The sequence below is a fragment of the Lepidochelys kempii genome, chromosome 8 (assembly GCF_965140265.1).
Source record: "Lepidochelys kempii isolate rLepKem1 chromosome 8, rLepKem1.hap2, whole genome shotgun sequence".
Lineage (NCBI taxonomy): Eukaryota > Metazoa > Chordata > Testudines > Cheloniidae > Lepidochelys > Lepidochelys kempii.
In genome coordinates this window covers 88209198-88233439 of record NC_133263.1, presented here as the reverse complement: position 1 = coordinate 88233439, position 24242 = coordinate 88209198, and the positions used below count along the sequence as shown (strand labels likewise).

At 43.1% G+C, this 24242-nt stretch overlaps 1 pseudogene; it reads right to left on the bottom strand.

Moving 5' to 3' along the window:
• Positions 1-6141: 6141 nt before the first annotated feature.
• LOC140916582 (protein wntless homolog) lies at positions 6142-22840 on the bottom strand (annotated as a pseudogene).
• Between the last annotated feature and the right edge of the window lie 1402 nt (positions 22841-24242).

Below are 24242 nucleotides of genomic sequence, written 5' to 3'. Positions count from 1 at the left end.
GTTTCAGAGTAGCAGCTATGTTAGTCTGTATTCGCAAAAAGAATAGGAGTACTTGTGGCATCTTAGAGACAAATAAATTTATTAGCGCATAAGCTTTCGTGAGCTACAGCTCACTTCATCGATGAAGCGAGCTATAGCTCACGAAAGCTTATGCTCTAATAAATTTGTTAGTTTCTAAGATGTCACAAGTACTCCTTTTCTTTTTAGTTAAATCAAAGGGGCTGTTAAAGGAACCAAGCAGGAAAGGCAAAACAATGATGCAGATAAGAGTCCTTAAGGAAACAATAGGGAAGCGGTTTATTGGGGAATACCCCCTACCTGACTCTATCCAGGTTGAGAACAGTTTACTCTTCCCAAGGCTAACCCTAATGCCAAAAGGAATCTGAAACCGTGGACATACTGGCCCCAGGAATGAGCAGGGACAGCCTGGGAGTGTCCGTTTCAGGCAGTGCAAGGTGACACAGAGACAGAGGTATGCTGAGAGCATGCTAGCCTGCAAGAGATGAAATGTACCAAAGCGTGACTAAGTAGAAAAATATGTATATAGATTGCTCTTGTTTTTACCCTTGGTTGGCTATGCTATGTACCTGGGGGTGAAAGAACGTTTGTTTTTAAGACACTTTGTTTTGTTGCAAACTTATGGTCACAGGCTCCTGAAGGGAACCCCTTAGGGTTGCCAAACCCAGTTGGGCCTCTCAGGTTGCCACAATTTTTTTTAAAGGGGGGCCTATGGGCCAGAGATTGAGACTTAGAGTTTCTGAACCTTGTAGCCCCACCCAGAGTAAGGTGCTAGCAGCCAGGCCTGTAACCTGAGGGATGCACTCAAGAGGGACAAACGGGGGCTTGGGGGGTTGTCTAGGGCGCAGCTTGTGTGGTAACCATGGCACAATGGATTTCCAGTCCTAACTTTAGGCTCCTACTTAGTAAACTCCTGGTCTCTGTTAAGCACATAGACACCCACTACATTATTTATGCTGCTGCTAATAAAAGGGTACTAAAACTTTAAAGCCAGCTCTGTCACATTCTGGAAGCAGAAGTACTGTAATATGGTACAGTCTCAGACACTGATAAAGACTAGGGCTGATTCTGAGTTCAGCTGTGCAGCTTGTCTCCAGTCCACCTGATTAGATCCTTGGCAACACACACAGGTGGGACTAAGATCAGAATCTAGCCAAAAGTCTGAGGAACCACAACAGGAATTTTCAGAGGGGCCTTAGATAGTTAGATGCCTAATTCCCTTGGGCTACCTTGAAAATCCCAGCCCCCCAACATAATTAATAAATAAAAATCAGAGAGGAAAAGAGTATGTTATATCAAGTCAACAATCAATAATAAAACCCAGGTTATTGTTCTGTGTGGAAAAAAAAAGGATGGGAATTAGTTCTGGCAAACTGTACCTCTTTTACAATAGCAAAACTTACATACTACAATCATGCTGAATGAATCACAGCTATCTGGAGATTGTGTATTGTTCAGGACATTTTCCTCCTATTATTAGTCATCTCTCAAAAAGAAATTGTTCTCAGCTCACTGGGAGTTAACGTGACAGTATTACACGCAGCATAACCACACAATCCGTAGGAGGATTAGACTGTGAACAAATAAAATACCTCACGCATTGGAAATGTCGGGGTGGGGGCACTGCTTTTGTAACAAGGTTCCCTGCAGAGTTGCACAATGAAATGTAAGTGGAGTTAATAGCATTAGAGAGAGGCTGGCTCCCTATTTATTCCATTCAGATCTGTGCTGGAACATCAGCTGAGATCCTTTTTCGTTTCCCAGGGTGCAGCTCACAGCATTAACAAAGGTGTATTTCAAACTAGAAGCTCACTGAGGCTGGGATAGTCTGGTGCTTTAGTCAAACACAAGTTACTGGGATCAATACAGGGGTGACTGGATGAAATTCTATGGCTTGGGTTAGGCAGGAGGTCTGACAAGATGACCATAAAATAGGAAATCCATCCCCAATTCAGTTCCAGCCCATAGTTCAGAGTGACTGGAAGCAGTAACCATCTCTATTGGCTATTCAGTATCCTAAGTGAAGGGAGCTAGTTGCCTCAGCAAATCTCATTATGACTATCACTAACTAGCACTTTGGCTAGCATCTGCACAGAGAAACCAAGGATTAAGTAGAGCTGGAGAATGAACTCTTCTCTCATCCTGCCAGAAGATCCTTTCAGCTCAGGGGGAGAGAGGCATGCTGGCAGGAGAGAGTAGGGAAGCTTGCGTGGATACTGCACACACAATAATTATTCTGCAAATAAACAGCATCTTTCACTATGGAAAAGTGGAAGGGAATGAGCATGTCATTTCATGGTAGTGATTAATTGTTTCTTCCCCATGCTGAGACCCTGTGTTAACTCACATTAAGCAGCAGCAATTTTCCCTTCTAGTTAAGAGAAAACAAATTGCCAGCCTGACCTTGTTCACATACAAAAGATGAGTCTGTATGGAGTAGACTGCATGTCAACTTGTACATCATGCTTGGGGCTCTATGGGAGGTTCAGCAGGCACATTTGCATCCAACCACGGAAAAGAGCACTTTGTTCTCTCATAGGAGCTATGCATTCACATACATCCGACGAAGTGGGTTTTAGCCCACAAAAGCTTATGCCCAAATAAATGTGTTAGTCTCTAAGGTTCCACAAGGACTCCTAGTTTTTTATACATTCACCTGACATTCATTCCGTGGGAGTAGACATTACCTCTCATTCCAGGAAGCTTAGAAACCAAACCACCAAATAGCTAGTAGTGTGTGATCTTAGAGCCTGAAGAGGAGGGGAAATCTGGCTAGAGTGCCCAAGTTCAGACTGGTTTCAGAGTAGCAGCCGTGTTATAAAATTTGTTAGTCTCTAAGGTGCCACAAATACTCCTTTACTTTTTGCAAGTTCAGAAATAAGGCACAATTTTATTTATTTATTTTTAAAACAGTGATAGTAATTAACCACTGAAACAACTTACCAAGAGTCCAGTGGATTCTCCTTCCCTAGCGATTTTTAAATAAATAAAGATTGGATTTTTTTAAAAAAATGCACGGTCTAATTCAAACAGGAATTCAGGGAAGTCTTATGACCTGCATTATACAAAGAGAGGAGACTAGATGATCACAGTAGTCCCTTTTTAGCCTTATAATCTATACTCCACAAGGCCTACTGGCCATATTGACATCATGAGGAACAGGCAGGGAAAGGCCCTAGCTCTATTCTTGATCTGAACACTAAAAGGGAAGAGACGCGCTCTCTCTCTCACACACACACAGTTACAAAATAAACTGATCTGCACATGGATCTCCAGACATTTGTAAATTATAGAGGTAAACAAAGATTTATGGGAGAAACTTACCTCCATATTCCAGCAGATGGCAGCAAATAACTGCCACAAATTGGTGAATCACTCAAACTACAGTTGGGAGGGTGGGCAGGGGGGAGAGGGAGGGAGAGAGATGTGTGCAACTAGCTCCAGGCTGTGAATTTTAAGAACCCAATGTTTTTGAAGTATAAACACCCCTGGAAGCTCGGCTTTAGGGAACACAGTCCATGTTAAAGGGGACTCAAATCAAGTTGGAAGCTAACAAACCCAATCCTACAAACACTTTCACATGCACAGAGGCCTACAGACGTCAATGGAGCTACTCACATACCTAAAGTTAAGCAGGTGCATAAGTGTTTGCAAGATCAAGGCAGACAATACAAATTACCAAAGGCATGATGGTCCCTTTGGTTCCCTGTCTAGCCTACTGTAGCCCGGCAGTGTATCTCTGAGGCAGACTCACACAGGCACAGTGTCCTGGACACTTTACTGACATAAGCAAGTCTTATTTTTTCTAGGTGGATTATAGTATGAATATATTCTAAACAAAAAAGGATAAAAACTTTCACAACACCCAAAAGACTATTGTTGATTCTGTAATTCTTACTTAGTTTGACACAAAAGTTATGCTTTAAAATGGCAATATGTAATAAAGGTGTAGATTATTTTTTTAAAAAATCAGAGAAGCATTTATATTCTGACGTACCTAAATATAGAATAAGCTATTTGTAATGTAAACGAAAAAACAGAAATGGTCCTGAACTAGGCATTAGGACTAAGGAATCAATCTGAATTTTGGATTTAATGCCAAGAACACCTACAGCAGAGGAAAAAGAGTTCTAGGCTCACAGTTCATTTAATAAGATTTTCATATGGTTAAGATATTTGCGAATCTATAGATTCCTAAACATGTGGGGTTCACTAGCTGAGCAAATTCCTGACAGTCATAATGAGATTTGCTGAGGCAACTAGCTCCCTTCACTTAGGATACTGAATAGCAAATAGAGATTATATTATAGAATATTCAACACCTATCCCAGAAAATAAGTAGTAAAAAAGGATCCACGTACCTAACACTCCTGCTCTGCCCACCCACAAAAAAATAAAGCTACCACATTAAAGAAAGTTAACAAATGTTAGCCAACTTGTCTTCTCCTGCAATAAAACCAGCAGGAAGAGGCTTTGGGCTGGAAATCTCTGCAGAAGTCCCCTCAAAGATCCTTCCATGGTTAGGGGTTTGTCCACCATCATGGAAAAATCTGCAGGGCCCCCACCCCGAAAGCTGGCTGTTTCCACCGAGTATCTCGAGGCACCAACAGCTGATGTCCAAATCCCTGAGTATGTGGGGGGACCCTAAGATGTAGTATCTTTGGCAGGTGTTTCTATGGGCCGAGGGGTGGAATAATGGACAAGGGACTATCCAATGCCCCTGCTCAGAGAAGACCAATTATAAACACTGATCATTTATAAAGTGAGCTGTTTAAGATGTAGCTCCTCATGGAAATTGTTGAGGAGCCCTGTATCTTGTATTTCAGTTCAGGTTTGTCTTAAAGATGATGGCATAGCAGTTACTCCTAGGCCTCCTTGCGAGCAGGTTACAAACTTCTGTTGGCCGGCCAGCCTAGTGGTTTGAGCTGAACTGAAGTTTCTCCCCACTTCTCATCCTAAATCACGCGCACACACACAAAAAAAAGTTTGGAGACTTTTACTTTGATTTAGAAAGGAAAGAGGAAGACTTGGTGATTGATGAGACACTACCAGGTCAAATTTGGCTCAAAATTTTAAAAGTGGTGTAAAGATCTTTTTTCAAACCCCAAAACCAATCTGAAGGTCACATTTTCTTTACAATGGATGCTTTAAAAAAATAATAATAATCATAATTCCCCATTAATGTTGTAAACCTGAGCACTGTTACGCTAGTGTGGAAGAGACATGGGTCTAGTGCAGTAGTTTTCAACCTGTGGTCCGCTGACCCCTGGGGATCCGCAGACTGTGTCTAAGATCTCCAATGGGGTCCACACTTCCATTAGGAATTTTTTAGAGGTCTGCAAATGAACAAAAGGTCGAAAACCATTGGTCTAGTGCATGAAAAACAAAGTGAAACTGACTACATAAAAAAACGGGTAATAAAACTTTGCCATCCCATAGTTGTTGTTTTTCTGCTGACCATTTCAAAGCAATCCACAAAGCTGGGTAAATTTACTTCCCTGTGCCTCAATTTCTAACCCAATAAAACAGAGCTAAGTGACATGCCCAGGGTCACAGAACAAGTCAGTAGTACAGTCAGGAAAAAAACCCCAGGCTTCTTAGTTGTTCTGTCCATTAGAGACCTTGCTTTCCCAGTTAATGAATCCAACTAGTTTATTTTCATTGTCCATGCTGGGAGAAATGCAGAAACTAAACAAACAGAATTAGATTTTTAAAGGCCTTCCCATTTTAATAATCCAAAGTGTTATTTGTAATGTAGGTTGGGACATTTACTTTAAAAAAAAAATAAAAAGAGTAACTTTACAGTGTTCCTTTAAAAGAAAAATATCTTTATATAGAATCAGAGAAGTTAGAGAAGTAAAATACCTATTGGATGATCCAGTCAGTCATTCCCTAAAGCATATTTTTTAGTGGTTTATTACCCGTATCTAAAAATGTCAGTAGCACCTAAATCCCATTGAAAGCCAAGGGGCATTTGCAATTTTTACTTTTCAGATCTGTTTTTTCATTTGCTGCTGTGTGCTGAGAGCTCTAAATCCAGCCAATAGCAATATGAATTTCCCTTGGAGAAACAGATGGTTGCTAGACATTTCACCAGCTCTAGGATTCTCTCAAAGGGCCCGCTACTGGTACAGTTCTGCTGGATATGCAAAAGGCAGTAACCACCACTTTACTTCAATATGCAACAGATTAAGAACAGCTCCACAGCCCAGTTTACTGTTAGTTGCTGATCTTTGCCAAATTTCTCATGTGAAGGCGTATACAGGAACAGAAGAGCGAAGACGTAAAGGTTCCACATCCCATAGATGCCTGTGAAGAAGGCACCATTCATGTACCCTGTGAAGTCCCCCCATTTCCAGTGCCCTTCAGCCACCTGTCAGTGAGAAAGCAGAGATTCAATAGGCCAGGAAGGTAAGGAAGAGTCTCAAATATGTTGAATGAGCACCTAGATATAATCAAAGTATCTCAATGGGAGTGTGTGCGCGTGCATGCGTCTGTCTGTCTGAAATGAAAAGCCCACAAGTTGCTCTGTGGATGGATAATGGACCGAATGTTTGGCTTACCAGCCAGAACCGAACACACACACACACACACACACACAGAATGAGATGGTAATAAAATACAGGACAATGGACAGAGCAGGTGGCGGAATTGCTCAAGTAAATTCCTGTAAAATCTATTAGGTAAACAGAAACCCACTGTCACATTTTTAGAATTAAAATATAACCAGGCAGCTCACACTGGTGCATTGTTTTCTTTAAACATTTCAAAGGGCTCTATATTAAGACATCACATATCTCTACATCAACACTGCAGCCCATGAGAAGGCACTTCTACACACAAAACCAGAACATAGGGCTTATAGTTAACCAAGAATCATAACCATTTCTTCCTGAAGGTGTGTCCCCTTTTCTACTCACTGACCCAATGTGCTGCCTTATAATTTCTAGAGCAGAAATCCCTCCAACACTGGAAGATTTAGTTTTTCAAGGGCATTGTTCAGCAGAGAAAAGGGGATTAGTCCCAGAGGAAGAATCTGGGATAAGCCTCAAGAGGCTGTGTAGTGTTTGAGACACTGATGAAAATCCATGGCACTGAATGGCCTTTCTGACTATGGCCCTTCTCACTCCAGACTGAGCTTAGATGAACCTGAGATGTCACAACACAACGCAGGAATGCTTTCATGCAAGATTACCTTTCAGCACACTCACCTGCCGGACAATGAAGAAGATGATAGTCATGGCAGCACAGATCAAGGTGATGACCATCAAGTACTTGAACCTGATATTCAACTCCTGGGTACACAGGCAGCATTAACACACACACACACACAAATAAGACTTGTACACGTCCTCCAGGAGTGACAGCCAATGTTCTTCATTCCCTTACACATCTGAATTCCGCCCAGATGCATGGAGAAGGGGTTTCAGTGTTTGTGATTGTCACTGCTTTCCATTACATTCCTTTTGTGAAATGGTACGGGATAGAGTGAGGCTGATTTACTAAGTGAACGTGCGGGAGGCAGCACTTCAACTTAAATCAAAAGGTTTCGTTAAAACGGCAGCAAATTTGACAGCCCCAAGCTTCCATGCTCAGCTGGTTACACTCTCACCATGCTTACAGTGTGAGACTGGACAAAATTTTGACTTACATAGTCAGGGACAAACGAGGCACTTTAGGAATAAGAGTGAAATTTTCAAGTGTGCCTAAGTGACTTAGGAACCAGACTTAAGACACCTAAATCACTGAGTTGCTTTTGAAAATTGTAGCTCAAATTATGATGTATTTCTAAATGGGGAATTAGACTTACCCAACATTTGCCCCCTTTTTTAATAAAGACTTTCCACCATATCTTCCTATAACCAAAGAATGGCAAGATGCAGAATCCTCTATGACATCCACTATGGACCTTGCTATAGTCATTGACTTTCCCTGCACAGCACTGAGATACCCCAGAGAGGGGCAACAGAGAAAACCTAGCACTAGATTACAATTGGACAGAAGGTAGTATTTGGCTCGTTGTCCATACACTGTACCCTGGCTCCGTTAATTCTTCCTCTTTAGTTAACAAAGAGCTTGGTCAGACCTTCTGTACCTGTGCTAGGCGTGCTCTTAACACAATCTTTCAGTTAAATCAGTAGGCCTTTTCGTTTGGACTAATTCAGATTTTTTGGCTCACTTTTGCATCAACATTTGTTGTTATAGGTTATTGTGACATTTTATAAACTTTCATTCAGTTGAGCTCCCAATCCGGGTAAATTTGGAGCCCAATTACCACATGTGCTGCATATGATTTTTATTGACGTAAATATTCCAGGTGAGAGAATCACCTAAGATCAAGATTCCACCTGTGATAATATCTACTAGGAAATGTTCAATAAGGGCTTAAATATTTTTGGAAAATAATCCATCATTAATAATACCACAATGGACATTTTGAGCATGTTCAGAAATCTAGAGGGGAGATTCCTTTTCCCCCCTGCAGCAGGAACCAATTGGGAGCAGACCTGCAATCAAGTCAGTGGAGCTATATTGATGTATACCAGCTTAGGATCTGGTCCAGACTTCAGTCTCCCTAGTAAAAGTTATTATCAGAACCGAACCCAACCACGCACCCACCCACCATCTACAGGTAGTTGACAGTATCGATTTGACAAGGGTTTTCCAACCTGATACTGAATCCTGCAAGTCATCTTCATGGGTGGGAGACTTAATTGCTTTCCATGGAAGTTCTGAAACACTTTAAACACCAGGAAGCACAGAAACAAGAAGTAGAGGCAGAGACAGATGCCTGCTACTGCAATGAATGCCATTAGCTGAGCATACCAGGTAAAGGAAATGACTACTTGACAGAGTGGTATTTACAGAAACAATCATCCAGGTAATTAGTCTGCTTTCAGCTATCCTAATTCAGGCTTCTAGTGTGTATTCAATGGAAGCTTCACACTGCAGCTTCCGTCTGAGTGAGGGTGTACGCTTCACGGTTCCTTCCCCAGATCAGTCCCAGAGCTGATGCTTTGTTGTTCCCCCTAAGCACTTGACATGGTGTTAACGAGGGATAAAATATTAAAACTTCTGCAGGCTAAAAAGGCTAAGCTGGAATTGTCACTTCTGCTTCACTGGCATGAAAAGACAGGGCTTAGCTGAGAAGTAATCACCAACCAATCTTAGGCGACTCGTGCAAGAGGACTGGGATGCTGGAGAAGTGGAACTAATCATGTTACCTTATCTCAGACTGGAATAAAAATTAAGGCAGCTGAAAGAACTTCCAGCATGACCAGGCAACTTTAAACAGAAAAATCATATAAATGCTGTAGGATCATGCTCTGGATCAGCAATGAAATGAACTGCCCTGGAGGAAAAAACAAAACAAACAAACAAAAAACCTTACAGTCAGATCAGGAGAGGGAACAGCATAACCGGTGCAATTTAGACAGGATTTGCTCTAGAATCACTGTAATACCCAAACCCTAATTCCAGATGTGCCATTTTTCAGACTTCCTACAGCTTGAAGCAGGTGCTAATTTTTCTAGTTACTTCCCTTATATTACATCAGTCTCAGAATTCATCCTTACAGCAAAATCTACATGCTGCACTAATATTTGACAGAGTGTCACCCTACAGAACCATAACACTGTTCACTCAGGAGGACACTCTAGGTCATCCACAATATTAAAATAATTAGAAACCAACTATCAGTCCCATTTTATCCAAGATAGGATGCTTTTCACCAGTTAAATAAGAACTTGGAGAAAAATAAATTGTTACTTAAATATTTCTAGTTTCTGCCACAAGAAACACTTGGTACTAATAGATGGAAGGATACAGCCAGCTTCATGCCAACATCTGTAGTCCAGATACCATAGAATGGATTTTTCAGTTGTACCCCTCTGAAAACAGGAGAGAATCCACGATAGTCATAGATCACATCAGTATAAAGTTGAAAATAGAGCAAGATGCAAGTTCTTAAGCATTATTCTTTGCAGCGTGGAAAAACCTGAGTAATGTTATTTTCAACTAAGTGGGGAGAGAGATAGAAAGTGGGAAGGAGGGACATACTTGTCCATGTTTCCAAATATTATCCATTTTCGGAACAGCAGAGTATTTTAAATCAGAGCATGATCACGTTAGCACTACAGAGGCCAGTTGGAAGATAGTGTCTCATTTACCTCTTATAAATGACAAAGATGAAGAGGCAGAAGGAGCCAACAGCTATTGGTCCAACCCACTTCCAGTACCCAGAGAGCCACGTTTGGTCATTTTGATCCTAAGCAAACAAGGATGGGGAAAAAATAATCAAAGTTATTTAAAAGTTATCAAAGTTATCAAAGTCCATGCCAGGTAGAGCCAAGAAGCAAAGTTAGAGGCATAAACTTCATTACAAAAACATGGAGAAATTGCACAGGGCAGACTATTCTGTGGGTTTTTTTTATTATTATTATTTGAAACAAACAGAATAATGACTCTGAAATGACATGTAGCACAATGGCAGGTTCTAGGATACTGCACAACACGCAGGAACAGGCCTGGTTAAACTCACCCTGCTGTGCGTTGCTGTGTTTGGATCCAAGTGCTGGATCCAATCCCACATGCTTCTAAACCCATTGAGACTGAGCAGTGACCACATGCTGTCTCTAACCTCTCAGGTCAATCAAATCAGAAGATTCGGATTCCCTGACAGGTGCCCCTTCTTGGAAGCGGGACCCTCAGTCCAGCTGCCATAGGCCCCAGAGGTCCACCCTCATGGGTACTCTGATTTAGTTTAACCCTTCAGGAAAATGTGAGAGTTACAGCAAGGAACGGAGGCTTTGCACAGTAACTCCTTCACACACGCACACACACTCCTACCTTATTCACAGAGAAAGCATAAGAGATTTACAGATCCATGAAAAAATAATAAGCCTTTGCAAAAATCCCTCTCTTCAGTACCGTCACCAGACAGAGGCCTTTGGGTTTTGGCCAGTCCTTTCTAGGGATCCCTTTTGCTGCTTAGCCTTCAGGTTCTGGTCTCTCCCCTCCATTGAAAATGCCAGTCCAAGAGCCACTCTTTTAGAAGTTGCAGACCCCTTTGTCAGGTGACCACCATCTTTCACTTCAAGTCCTTTGTTTGGTGATCCTTTTCTTGGCTCCTAGCTCTCATGGAAGGATGGGGTTGTCTGGGCAGTACGCAACCCATCATCCAAGGGTGCTTGTGTTCGAGTACGAGACCCTCCAGGTTAATGACCCTTGGACAATTGGTATTGTTTGCCCTCTGTCAACACCTCTTGGAATGTCAGTCCAAAATGGAGGCAAAAAGACCTCAGGGAAGGCACAGTACAGTCTTACAACCAAAACGGGGCTCCCAAAACAAAATGGAGTTTGTAGTTTGATATAGATACATACAGGCATAAACTGAGTTGTCACATAGGGCTCTTCTGTTGCATTTTCCTTCCATTTCCTCTATTTATTTGTTGTCCCTTTGTAAAATAGTCTCTTACCATGTATTTATAGAGTGCCTAGCACCATGGAGCCACAATCCCAACTGGGGCTCCTGAACACCAGTGTAATATAATAAACAATAATCATCACTCAACATCCAGGTGGTCCTTTATATTGCCAAAAGTGAGCCTTTACCAGGCACCAAATTGCAACTCAATCCAAATGGCTGGGGGGAAAAGACCCAGCACCACTATATTTAAAAAGATACTTTTTTACAAAATGGGAAATAATAAAAAAAGGCAAGCCTTTAGATTTTCCAGATCTGTTATACACATTGGCATCTCCATCTCTTGCTTTATTAACCCTGTCCAAGTATGGCTAGTTACCAGATTGTGCTGGAACCACCTTTATGTACTTCTATATGTGTCAGCTTCAAATCCTGCCCAAATGGAAGGCAAGTTTTGGAATAATTTCACCCTGGATGTTGCAAGAAGCACATGTGCGTGAATTTGACTGACAGCAAAGCTGGTTTTAGTGCAAGTCTTCACAATTTATCTATATAAAAGACTCATTACTCTATAGTCACACCTACCTTCTCACACTCTCCACAAAAGATTATCCAAAATGTCAGAAACATGGCATAGAAGATTCCTTGTCGAATATCTTCAAAGAGCAACATCCAAGTCCAGTCAAATCTAATGGAAAACCACTCTACTGGGATGTTTATGAATGTCATGGAGATTCCAAGAGCAAAGATGACTTTGGAGAAGCAGAAACAGAGTTAACAGAATCCTTTTGGATTTCAAAGAAAAAAATCCCAGCTACGCTTGAGGAGGCAGGTGTGGATATACAGTAGCATGTCTGAGCAGCATCTTCACATTTCTGCACCAGTCACAAACTCCATTGTCACCCAATTCTTAGATTTTTTTGTTAAGAAGTCACTTGTCTCCATAGTTTTTCTATCATAAAACTTTCCAAACCAGGCTTTCCAAATCAAGTCTTAAGCTATTTTTAATATAACCTCATATATGTGTAGATCCTTTTACTAAAGCTCACCGCCAGATCTGTATCAAGTGAGATGAATCAACTGGTTACCAAGAGGCTTGTCAACAAGGCCATTAGTTTAGTGACTATGAAACAGGGCTAGGAGTAAGTTAGGTCTGAAGGCCAACAGAGTTCGAAAGAGTCATGAAAAGGTAGAGTCTGGAATTTTGGGAGAAGGGAAGATATTTGCACTTTGCTGCCAAAGCCTATCCTTGTTAACACTTCCCCCCGCCTTCATGGCGGCACTGGTATCTGTTTTCTTGTCTTCTGACAAATACCACGACTAAAGGCTCACATGGTGACTGGCAAGTAAGGCATCGCTATTAAAAATATCTGTGCCTAGGAGTAAGAGTCTAAACGAAAATAAAATGCTACTTTATGTAGAGGACTGAGAGGTAGTCAAATCCCAATGGGGTAAATCTCGCTTCCCCTCTAGTTATACAGGCTTTGACTGGGGAGCAGTGTTTAGACTGAAGTCCATTGTGTTCATCAGAGAGAATTACTCTGCTACTCACTTTTCAAGCAGGACAGGAGCACGCGTCAGCATTGTGATCCATCTCCAATACCAAACCGGGATGATGAGTGTGAAGAAGGTTTTCATTGCAAACCACATCTTGGTAAAATATTTATTCTGATGGAAACCCTGAAGGAAGACAAGTTTAAGTGTGGAAACTGTACAATATCTCACACTTTTCCCTACCTGCAGTCTATATAGCAGACTGTCTCTGTGCAGTTTCCTTTGCAGGCCCTGGGAAAGAGCTATTTATATTTATATGTTTTAAAGCAAACAGTGCTTGTAAAATACCCTATTTAATACCCCCAGCTACAAGCCAGGGAGTAGCAGAGCAAACTTCACCACACAGCCCTGGCAGTGAGCCTCAGCTCTAATCTTGAGGAAAGCTTTTAATTCCTGCCCTCTCTATCTTTTTCTTTTGTATGGCTTGGCTAGGTAGCATCAACTACAAATTTATATCTAAGTTTGATAGCCAGAACATTGCCACAGCAGTGAGCTGGTGAATGTCCGTCAGGCCCCTGGCAAAAGAACGAAGGCGACACTCACATGTGATGTGCTCCATCGTTTGTGCCTGGTGACCACAGACACATACAGGTGTTTGCCTCATTTTTCATTTAAAGAGGGTTTGTCCACATCTCCCAGGAGATGTCCTCATGTGATTCAATCTGCACCAGTCTTTCCGACAAATCAAAACCTGATAGTTTCTCAGCAGGGTCAGTGATGAGCGGTTTGTTTTGAGCGGTCAAAATGCTCCATGTTATTCTCCATTGAGCCTCAGCATCGAAGTTTGGCTGTAAGGGTCTTGATACTGTTCCATAGAGGGTTGCAGGATTTTAATCTCATCTTTGGGAGTTCTGCAGGTCATCATGTAGCACGATCCCCGCAGTTGCATTGACATGGTTAAAAAAGCGAGATGTCTGAGTAGCTCTTCTAATCTGTGAAGGCTGGATTTGTGATAGGGCTGGGAGCCAGTCAACTGGAGTCATTTGAGCATCCATGACACTATGCGTATAGCATTATTAAGTTGAGCGTCAAGGAGTTTAGTGTGACTGCTAGGGGACCACACTGGCACACAATGTTCAGCTGCAGAATATACCAAGGCAATTGTTGCAGTTTGTAAGCTCTGACTGGAGCCCTGTGATGTTCCAGCCAGTTTTCTGAGACGCGCGACATGAGACCTGACCTTATTCGAGGTGTTGCTGAAAGGTCAAAACTCCAGTCCAGTGTAATGCCAAGACACTTTGGATTAGCCTCATGGCTGACGCTCTCACCTCAGAATGGCACAACAAGTTGGTATTTGTCATTTCATTGTTCAGACGAAAAGCAGTCACTGGGGGGCGGGGGTGGAGGGGTTAGGCCTAAGTTTCCAGCATTGGAAATAACCAGCCATTGATCTCAGGTTAGGGTGCAGCTGATGGTATGGAGGCTTGTATGCTGAACAGCTAGGGCAATATCATCTACATGAACTTCCTTGACTCCGTCGCTGGTATATCTGCGGCGTATAGATTAAACAGTATCCAGGTCAGAACAGTTAACAGTTCTTGGTCTACAGATCTAGCCATTAAGGTGTACCTTAAAGTGGTTGTCCCCCGTCATTGCTGCCAAGAGGTGGATCATTTGCCGGCAGTTGAATGACGTGAGAGATCTTGAGGAGGAGGCCCTGTCTCCAGACAGTGTCATATGCCAAGGATAGATCAACAAGGGCGATCCCTATCTTCAACTTAAATTGGAATACTTCCTCAACGTGGCCAGTAAGCGAAGCTATGTGGTCACAGCAGTTCCTCTTCAGGCAAAATCTTGCCTGCTCCGCTGGGAGGATGTCTTTGATAATGTCAGACAGATGGTGAAGCAGCACCTGTTCCATGAGCTTGCTGACGGCTGAGAAGAGAGAAATGGGGTGGTAGCTGGCTGCCTCCTCTGGGGTTTCCCAGGCTTCAGTAGGGCAGCCACAATTGCCAGCTTGTTGGCTCTTCTCCAGTTCTATATACAGCAGTAAAAAGCACTGCCAGTCATTCCCGTCCCCATCTCCCCAGATTCTTGAGAAACTCTGGAGGAATGCCATCAACCCCTGCAGCTTTCTGGAGTTCAGAGTGAACTCTAACATGTTTTAAACAAAAACTCTTCTGGTTCTGTGTGCCACAAAGATGGTGGCTAAACAGCTCAATGAATTAGGAATATGAACTAGGGTATTTTATTTCTATATCATCAATTTCATTTTGTGCAGATTGGCGATGACTAGAAGTTGCCCTGAGAGGAACAGATGAAATAAAATGGATTGTTCCAGTCCACTTGTGGTAGCGGTTAAGATATTTGATGTCATTTACTGAAGGCAGGCGATAAAAATATCAACCACATTTACCATCAGGCAAACATCCTTTATTTCTCCAATGCCCACATTAATTCCCTGACTTTCGTTTACAGAGTTGAATGCTGATGAGGTAGAATAAGTGAGCCACAGTTCCAATTTCCATGAAAGACGGCATATCACAGTCAGAGTTGGCCTTCATGTGCTCTAGTCTGGTGGAACGGCATAAAGAGGGAAAATACAAGAGTCAGCATTGTTCACACTTAATTGGACCTTACCATGGTTTCGTTCTGTTCACCAAAACAATCAGTTACTGCTTTAAAACGTGGAGATGCACAGTACAAAGTCCTTATCATATCCTGAGTATTCCTTTTCAGGGAAAGCAGGACTGTGGAATAAAACAGGCAATTACATTACCATATTGCCTTTCACTTGTGAGGTGGGACAGTTGGTTAAGCAGATACCTGTAGCTGAAACATATTATTGAGTTATTTATTTTTAAAAATTACTATAGTAGTTACTGTAAATGGCACTGTTGCAAAAAACAAAACAGGAATAACTAAGACAAATGAACTTTCTTTAGTCTCACCTCGTTTGTGCTCCAATCACATCAGAATATTTTGCATAATGCATAGCCCTTGCACAGCTATAATATCTCCAAAGGATCTCCAAGCATATTACAAACATTAGTGGATTAACTCTCCCAACTCCACAGGGATGACAGGCATTATTTCCTTTTCCCGCCCTGCTCCTTTTAATAAAAACAGGAGAAACTGAGCAACAAGTGGTTTGCCCAAGGTCATGCCGGGAGCATGTTAGAGTGGGGACAGAACCTAGATCTCCTGACTCACTGTCTTACTCACAAGGCAATCTTTCTGCTCCAAAGTTGCACTCACTACTAGGTCTAGTCTGCTTTCCTCTAGTTAATGCTTTGATCACAGGGCAATGTCCAGATAGGGCAATCAAACACTCATTCAGGACACATGGATGCAGCAGCTAAATCCTGTGAAGCATGAGAACACTGAAGTAGTAGTGGGCCCCGACTAAATTTTGTCCCATAACCTACTTATGAAGATACAAAGGAGCATTTTAGCTTTCATGTCTGTACTGCATGTACCATTTCTGTCCATTCAGCGACTATGTCATCATGATAAGCCAATGACACGTCAAATGTAATCTCTGCATTGTCTTCTGCAAGGGTAACCAACCAAAATAATTATAACGCAAACTGTAGGCAATGTTGGCTCAGGGAAGGAGGATAGACAGACATCCTTGAATTCTCTCAGGTGGTGATTTAGGGAGGGATTTTCAAAGGCACTCAGCAGTGGTCTAATTCTGCCCCACTGAAGTCAAGGGGAATAAAGATCGGCCAACACGGATTGCTTTTGAAAATCCACCCTTAGCCCATCCTGGATATTTACGGCCTTACTTGAGAACAGGTCAAAGAGCCCGCTGCTCAATCATTATGGTACCCTTCTCTAGACATAATAGAGCTCACTTGTAGCATTACATCGAATTCTGTTCTCCAAAGCTGAGATTTTTCAAAGGGCCCCTTGTGCAATCCACTTTGAGTTGGTTTATGCCCCTATAATGAAAGGAGGGGTGCTCTGTAACAATTATTGATCTGTTTCCAAAATGTGATTTATGTGCTGTGTGAGTTGAAGAGAAGGCAACAGACAGTTTCTGCACCCTCACCCACAGATAGACACAGTCATGACACCAGCGATTGCAAGCCTCTGGGACTGAATGAGTTTAACTACCCAAACAATGGAGCAGCCATCATGGGGACACTGTGACTGGACCCTAGATGGACTGGCTGGACAACTGGGCAGAAGAAAGACTTAATTATCTTCACCCTATAACGAAGACCTGGTCTTCATGGGGGAAACTGCCTGGCAGACATATAGCAGTATAATTATATCACTATAGCTGTGCCCGTATAGCTTCCAACATGGACACTATTCTAGAATAAAAATAACTTTATTCCAGTGTAATTTCCACACTTACGCAAGTCCAAAGACACCATTGAGCAATATGGTCATTGAGCCGATACACACACAGGGATCGTGGGGGCTTTCAGAAAACCCAGTTTTCCCTGGGACTGATGAGAGAGACTCGGAGAGAATGGGACAAGGCTGTGTCTCAGGAGCTTGTTGGCTTTCTCAGAGCATGTGCGTTGGTTCATGACTTATCCTCAGTGGGTGAGGTTGTGTGTCTCAACCAAGGAGGTCAGACCAGATGGTCATGGTCCCTTGTGGCCTGAAAATCTATGCAAAGCTAGTCCTGTGGGAAATCTGTTGACAGCCCCAAGCTGCACAGAAGAGCTGCAGTGACAGCTTGAAGCTGGTCAGAGAAGTGAGGTGAGTTACCCGTAGTCAAACAGGAGGTCTGTAGCAAAGCCAGGAATTGAACTCGCTCACCCTAAGTCCTAGTGCAGGGCCTTAATCATAAGCCCAACCTTCCTCTATTAATAAAGTCCGTTCACACTAGAATTAGAGTCATTATTTCCATCTCTGCAGAACCAAACTGTACACTACATGCTGCTTGCCTCTGAACAAGAGCGCTTCACGCTCAGAGAGCTCTTCAGATGAAAAGTGCAAGTCATATTAGCAGCACAGATTCATGTTGTCTCAGTCTCCTGGTGAGCTGGATATTACATTCATTTTACCAATGTATCCATTTGTACCCATTTTTACAGATTAGAATAATCGCTTAGACAAGATCATCCCTTTTTGGTCCCTGACATGTAAAATGGAAGAGCAGTAGCTGCCACACGGACTGTGCAATTTTGAGGCTAATTGTCTGGAGCTGCCCCTTGCTAGCATGGCACGATCGAGAAACGAGGGCATGTCAGTGTTACCCTGATCACCCAGCTTTGAACAATCCCACTTTCTGATATACTTGCACTAGAGGCTAAGATATCCATTGTAACATTTTATATGCATACAACACCGTCAGCCTGAAGGAACCCAAAACACGACATAGAGCATCCCTGAACCAATGCTACTGATGGAGGGGAGAGCGTGGGACAGCTGAGCTGACCCACACAACACTACAGAACACAGAGGAGTTTAAACTGTAAACTCCTCAGGGCAGAGACCGTTTCATGCCATATGTTTGTATAGGTACTAGCAAAATGAGGCTTCTAGGTGCTACTGTAATGCAATTAATACTAACCAAGCACATCAAGCAGTAATAGCTCTCCCAGGCTGCCTACTTTTCTCCTCTACAATCATTTCGAAATTCTGAACTGTGCCAGGAGCGCTTCTGTTCAGGACTGTTCAAGCTTTATTGTCACTTGAAGCAGGAAAAAATAATTGCTTAAAATATTTCTAAAATCCATTTAAAAATGCTAAGCCTGCCACAGGTAGATATTTTGATCAAGCAGCATGGGGACAGTTAGTAAATGATTTACTGATGGCATTATCCATCTCGAACATGATGTCCAGCTGCATGGTGACAGTCATGAACTGGAGCCAGGGGTTCATCTCCCTGTTGGGGAGGGGAAAGCGAAAGGCAAACACAATATCACCAATGTCTATTGGTCTGCTCATTTCCTCATCAAGATCTCAGATCTTCTCACTCTGGCTGGGTCCCCAGGGCATTAGCCATTTGGTTTGGTGGTGGGGTTTTTGTACATCTATGCATTTTATTGACACATAAGGCACAAGTGTAGAGGCACTCAGAGCTGAAAATGTAACACAAACCACATTCATCAAATTTGCAAATCCATGGCACAATGACTAACTGCTTTTTGGGCACATATTCACCACCGACCCCTCCTCAGGTGTGCACGTGGGACCAGCTCTGTGCCAGTGAATCTCTTCCAGCAGGTCTTTAAAAAGAGGATGTTCCCTAGTAACCCTTCTGCTTATGCAGGAGCAAGTATAAGTGAAAAGCAACATCTACTTGTGCCAGAGGGACACTCTCTCTAAGCTCCCCTCTGAAGATATTGCTCCAGGCATGAGGTCCTCAGCTGGGATCCTGGCTGCAGTAACCTGTAGAACAAGCCTGTTCACCCTCTGGATGGAGACTCTGATGACTGGAACACATCTGTCCAGTTATCATATAATTACACATACTGGTACTACCAGTGGCACCCAGTTCTACATCCTTCTGTTTCTTGCTCTGGTAACGAGGCCTCGTGTACACTCGAGTTCTTTGCCAAACGTTTCCCACCATTGCTACCACTGGTTCAGCTTTGGCAATGGAAGATAGCAACTATGGGAGCAAAAGTGTAGACAGGACTCTGCGTGGCTACATCTTCCTGTTTGTCTAGAGTTGCTTGGTGCAGGGCTAGACAACTTGGGAGAGCCTGGTCTGCATGAACACTCCCATTCCATCTACCATTCACGTTCACAAGAGCGGAAATTCTTGGCAAAAATTCTAAGATGAAAAAGGCCTTATTGGGCCTGATTTTGACCTCACATTGGTGTAGATCAGGAGCCACTCCCATGAAGTCAAGGAAATTAAAACAGGTATAAACTAGATCAGAATCCGGTCCAGGTACATTTATGATGAGACATCTAGAATATGCATTATTTGTGGCTCCCAGACACCAAGAGCAATAGACAAGGCTCACTCTAGAAGACACGACAGGCAGAGGCAGCACTACGCCTCAGGGGGTCCTTCACAGGAACATCTCCCCCCCCACAATAAACAAACAAAAAGCAAATAGGGGGCCCACTTTGAGCTGCTCAGGGCCCTAAGCAAATTGCTTAGTCTGCTTATGCCTAACGCCAGCTCTGATTACAGGGTCCCCATTCAGCAAGGTAGTTAGGCACATGGGTAATTCCACGGACATTGTGGTATCAGGGCCCAACCCTTCCTTTTCATTAAGGATAATGCAGCAGTAATGAAGCCAGAGTAGAAATGATTTTACACGTCTTGGTTTTACACTTACCACAAGCTGTTTTGACAGGGTTTAGCTGGCTAGTAAGACCTGGCCAAGCTGTGCTAAAACCACCAGTCTAGTTCAGATTGCTGCTTTAATAAATAGGTTTAACACTGAGTCCATCCCCACTAGTAGTTAAACCAGGATGAAAACAGGGTTTAGCTGCTTCAGGCGATATGGTTTTACTAGCTGGAAGGCCATCACCAGGACTCTGCATGAGTAGGAGGGGAAGTGGGGTCACCCTTTGTGATAGCTATGAGCTACTGACAGATTAAAGCCAGAGTAGAAATACTGGCCAGAATAAATGATAAAACTTTAAATCCTGCCTCGTAAAATCAGCGAAGCATGAGCTGGTTTCAAACTTTCTTGCCAGAGGATTGGCAAGGTTCCTCATCAACAGAACCTGCCATTGATCAACTTAGTCCTCCAGTTACCAGTGGAGATCATGGATTTGTTGTTGCTTTGGTCCTCTAAGCATCCACCCATGCAGCGATTCCCCTCCCCCCCCTCCAAAAATACTATATATAAGGGCATCAGCAACCTGCAATTGGCAGGCTAGATAGGAGTGAGGGCTGAATGTATAATGTCCATGTCACTTCAGCTAGATCCTCTCCTTTTATACCATTACCTCTCCTTTCTTAGAGCTAAAAAGGGACTACTGCATTCCTAGCATCATATTGTTCCCAATAAAGGAGGTTGCACAAGCCGCACGTAATGAACATGAAACTAAGGAAGCTCTGAAATCCTGTTGAGCAACATTCTAGTTGCAAAACTTTCCAGTAACTGTTGCAAACCTGGCATGGAGTAAAAAGATTTCACCTCAAATCCATCATCTGTGGAAACCAAACATCACACTGCTATTCTCCGCCTTGCCCCTGGTTCCTTATAAAGGCCTGAGACAGAATATTGGTGTCTGCTGTATTTAATATTAATGGCTACCTCAAGAGGCATTAACTCAATAGTCTGGAAACCTTTATTAGGGCAGAGAGAGGGACAAAGTGTTGTGCAGGAGGTCAGACTAGATGATCATAATGGTCCCTTCTGACCTAAATATCTATGAATCTATGAAAGCCAACAGAATAACTTGCAACATCCAACTGGTCTCCAACATCCAACAGGTCAACAGAATAACTTGCAACATCCAACTGGTCTCCAACATCCAACTGGTCTCGTGCTCATTGCAGTGAGGGAGGGAGGGGAATACCAGCTTGGGGGCTCTTATTAGGAAGGAAGTTATTTTTTTTAAAGGGACATATGCCCTGATTCACCATGGTCTCACCCCAAGCTCTGAGCATGCAAATACTCCATGCCATGAAGCAATGACACGAGCCATAGAGCCCCACAACAGCATTTCCCCCTGCTGCCAGTGAAGCAGCTCAGCTAGGACCAGGCTCTGTGTTTGGCCGCATTCTATCAACTGGCCCAGCATGGAGCTGACACGTTCTGTTTTGTAAACACTCACTGCTCAATAGCTTGTTCGGGTTTTCATCACTCAACAAGCAGTTTATGAATCAAAAATCAAATGTCCCCATTTTTATGATCATCTATGAAGACACAACAAATGGCAGTCATTTAAAGGACTACACACTAAGTGGACAGTGCCATAAGTAAATGATGTTACCTCCACTCTTTGACAGTACACTGTCAGCTCCTCCAATGCAATTAAAGTCTGCCCAGCTGTCAGTCACTGCCACTCCCTGCAGTAGATATGATGGGGCCAATTTACCAGGTCATTAAAATAATGCAGGGTGACACCACTTACTACATGTGTTCCCCTTCAATGCCAAATAGCACATCTGGCCAGGAAGGATGATCATGTGGTGAAAGAATGGGACTAGGAGAGCCAGGTGCCATTATCTCCTTTGCAACAGAATCCCTGTGTGATCTTGGGCAAGTCAATCAGATTGGTTAAGGAAGCAATTTTTCTCTGCTGCTGTGAGAATCTGCTTAGCAGCTTCCCTGACCTGGGAAAGGAGCTCTTCAAAAAGCCCAGAGGGGAAAAACATAGTCACAAAACACAGAGAACCCCAAGTGTCACTCTACCAAAATGCCTCCTCAGTCTCTTCCGTTCTCCTCCCACACTGTCAAGAGCCCACCTCAGGAAGCAGACTTCCTTTTCTGTAACTTGTACTGAGCTTCCTCTTGGCGGAGTTCCTGAAATGAAATCTGAGAGAGGCTTCAAAGAGAAAAAAAACCACCATCACAGCACAATTACAGATAAAAACAAGATTCTTCTGCTGGAGCAGTTCCCAGAAGTTTTTGTTATTATTATTTGTTTAACTGAAGATTAGGTTACTTCCTGCAACTGCTCAAGATTAGTTAAATATTTTAGTTCCAGAGTTTTTATTCAGTTTTCCCTTCCTCTCCAAGCAGATACTGAAACTAGGCAGTACCATCTTTTTCCCCTCTGACCCTTCTTTCCTGGTAGCCACTAGAATCCACAAAGAGGTCTGGGGAAGATGCATGTTCATGGAAGCAATTCAGCAACACATAACTGAACAGGACAGAGGGAAGGAGAAAGTTTGCACCTTTAACACTTATCCATCAGACCTCCCACTAGAAAAGCGATGACTTGGGAAATCAGAAAGATCTCTCCAACAATGCACAGCTGTGTAGTGTTCATGTTTTCTATAACTGCCCCAGCCATACTTGACCCCCTTTGCCAGCAAAACTGAAGGCTTGAAAAGTGCTGTGGGGATGGGAAGGAGACAGGCTCAGCACTGGCTGCTGAGGCAAAACTGGATCTGCCTCCCCTCTTCTGAGAGCTGTGATTTAGATTGGTGCTTGGCTGCTTTGAAAGGAGCAGGAACGCAAAAGTAAATCACATGACCCTATCTTCCCCCTCCTCGCCTTTCAATTCATGCAGCAGCTATTTATGGCAGTCTCATAGAGCCTCTTCAGCTGTGGGGAGAGCCAGAACTGCCCATTCAGCAGGTGCTTCTTTTAGTTCTTGAGTCCCAGAACCATAGGCTAGCTCTACACTACAAACTCTTGCTGGCACTGAGGTTGGTCAGGGGTATGATGCGGTGTGATCCCCGGCCAACGTAGCTGTGCGGGCAAAAGCCCCAGTGTAGATGCAGTTGGGCTGGTAAACACTATATCCACACTAAGAGTGCTTTGCAAGCTCAGCATACTGGGATAGCTGTACAGGCAATGTGCTCTTAGTGCATATCTGGCGATAGAAGTTGGAGATGGAAGGGCTATCAGATCCACAGGCTGGGGCTAGTGTAGGATTGTCCCCTACAATATATACTTCAGGCAATTTTAAAGTGACATTGAATCTGGAAGAACATGCAAGCAAACCTACAGGCAACTGTAAGAACACAAGGCCAGGGGACCCATAAGGGGCATTTAGATTTCTGTACTGTATTTAGCCTATCAAGGCTCCCATTTGTTATAGGAGTACTCTGTATGCATATTAGAGCTAGGGGATTTCAGAAACATGGCCTGTTTCATACTGGAAGAATCCTTGAGCTTTCCAAAGGTTTTGTGAAAATTATGAGAGCACGAGCCAGGGCCCAGAGTAGCCTGGTGGTCAGGACACTCTCCTGGGATGGTGGAAATCCAGGCTCAGATCCCTGCTCTTCCTAATTCAGAGCAGGGATTTGAACTTGGTTCTCCCATATCCCAAGTGGGATACAGAGTCCGTCTCTCTCAGTGAATGCTTACGTTATTTATACCAAGTGGAACAGCTCCAGCAGGAAAGGCAGAGACCCCCAGCCCAGAACGGCAGCAGCCTGGGGAGCAGGGCATTCACAGGGAGAATGGCAGAGTAGGGACACACATTTGACTCTCCCATGTCAGAGGTGAATGCTCTCATCCCCAGGTTACTGGCTATTCTGGGGGTCTCATTCTCTGGTTTTGACCAGAAATTTCTGGGCCTGAGAAACCTTCCTGATAACCGTTTAATCCAAATGGATACGCTCCCACCAAAACTGTTTGTTTCGACAAAACATTTCCAACGAAGAACCCTTTTATTGAAAAGTTCCTGAATACATATGGTACCAGTAGATGCACTCAAGAATATGCTGAATAGTTTCTGGGTTTTG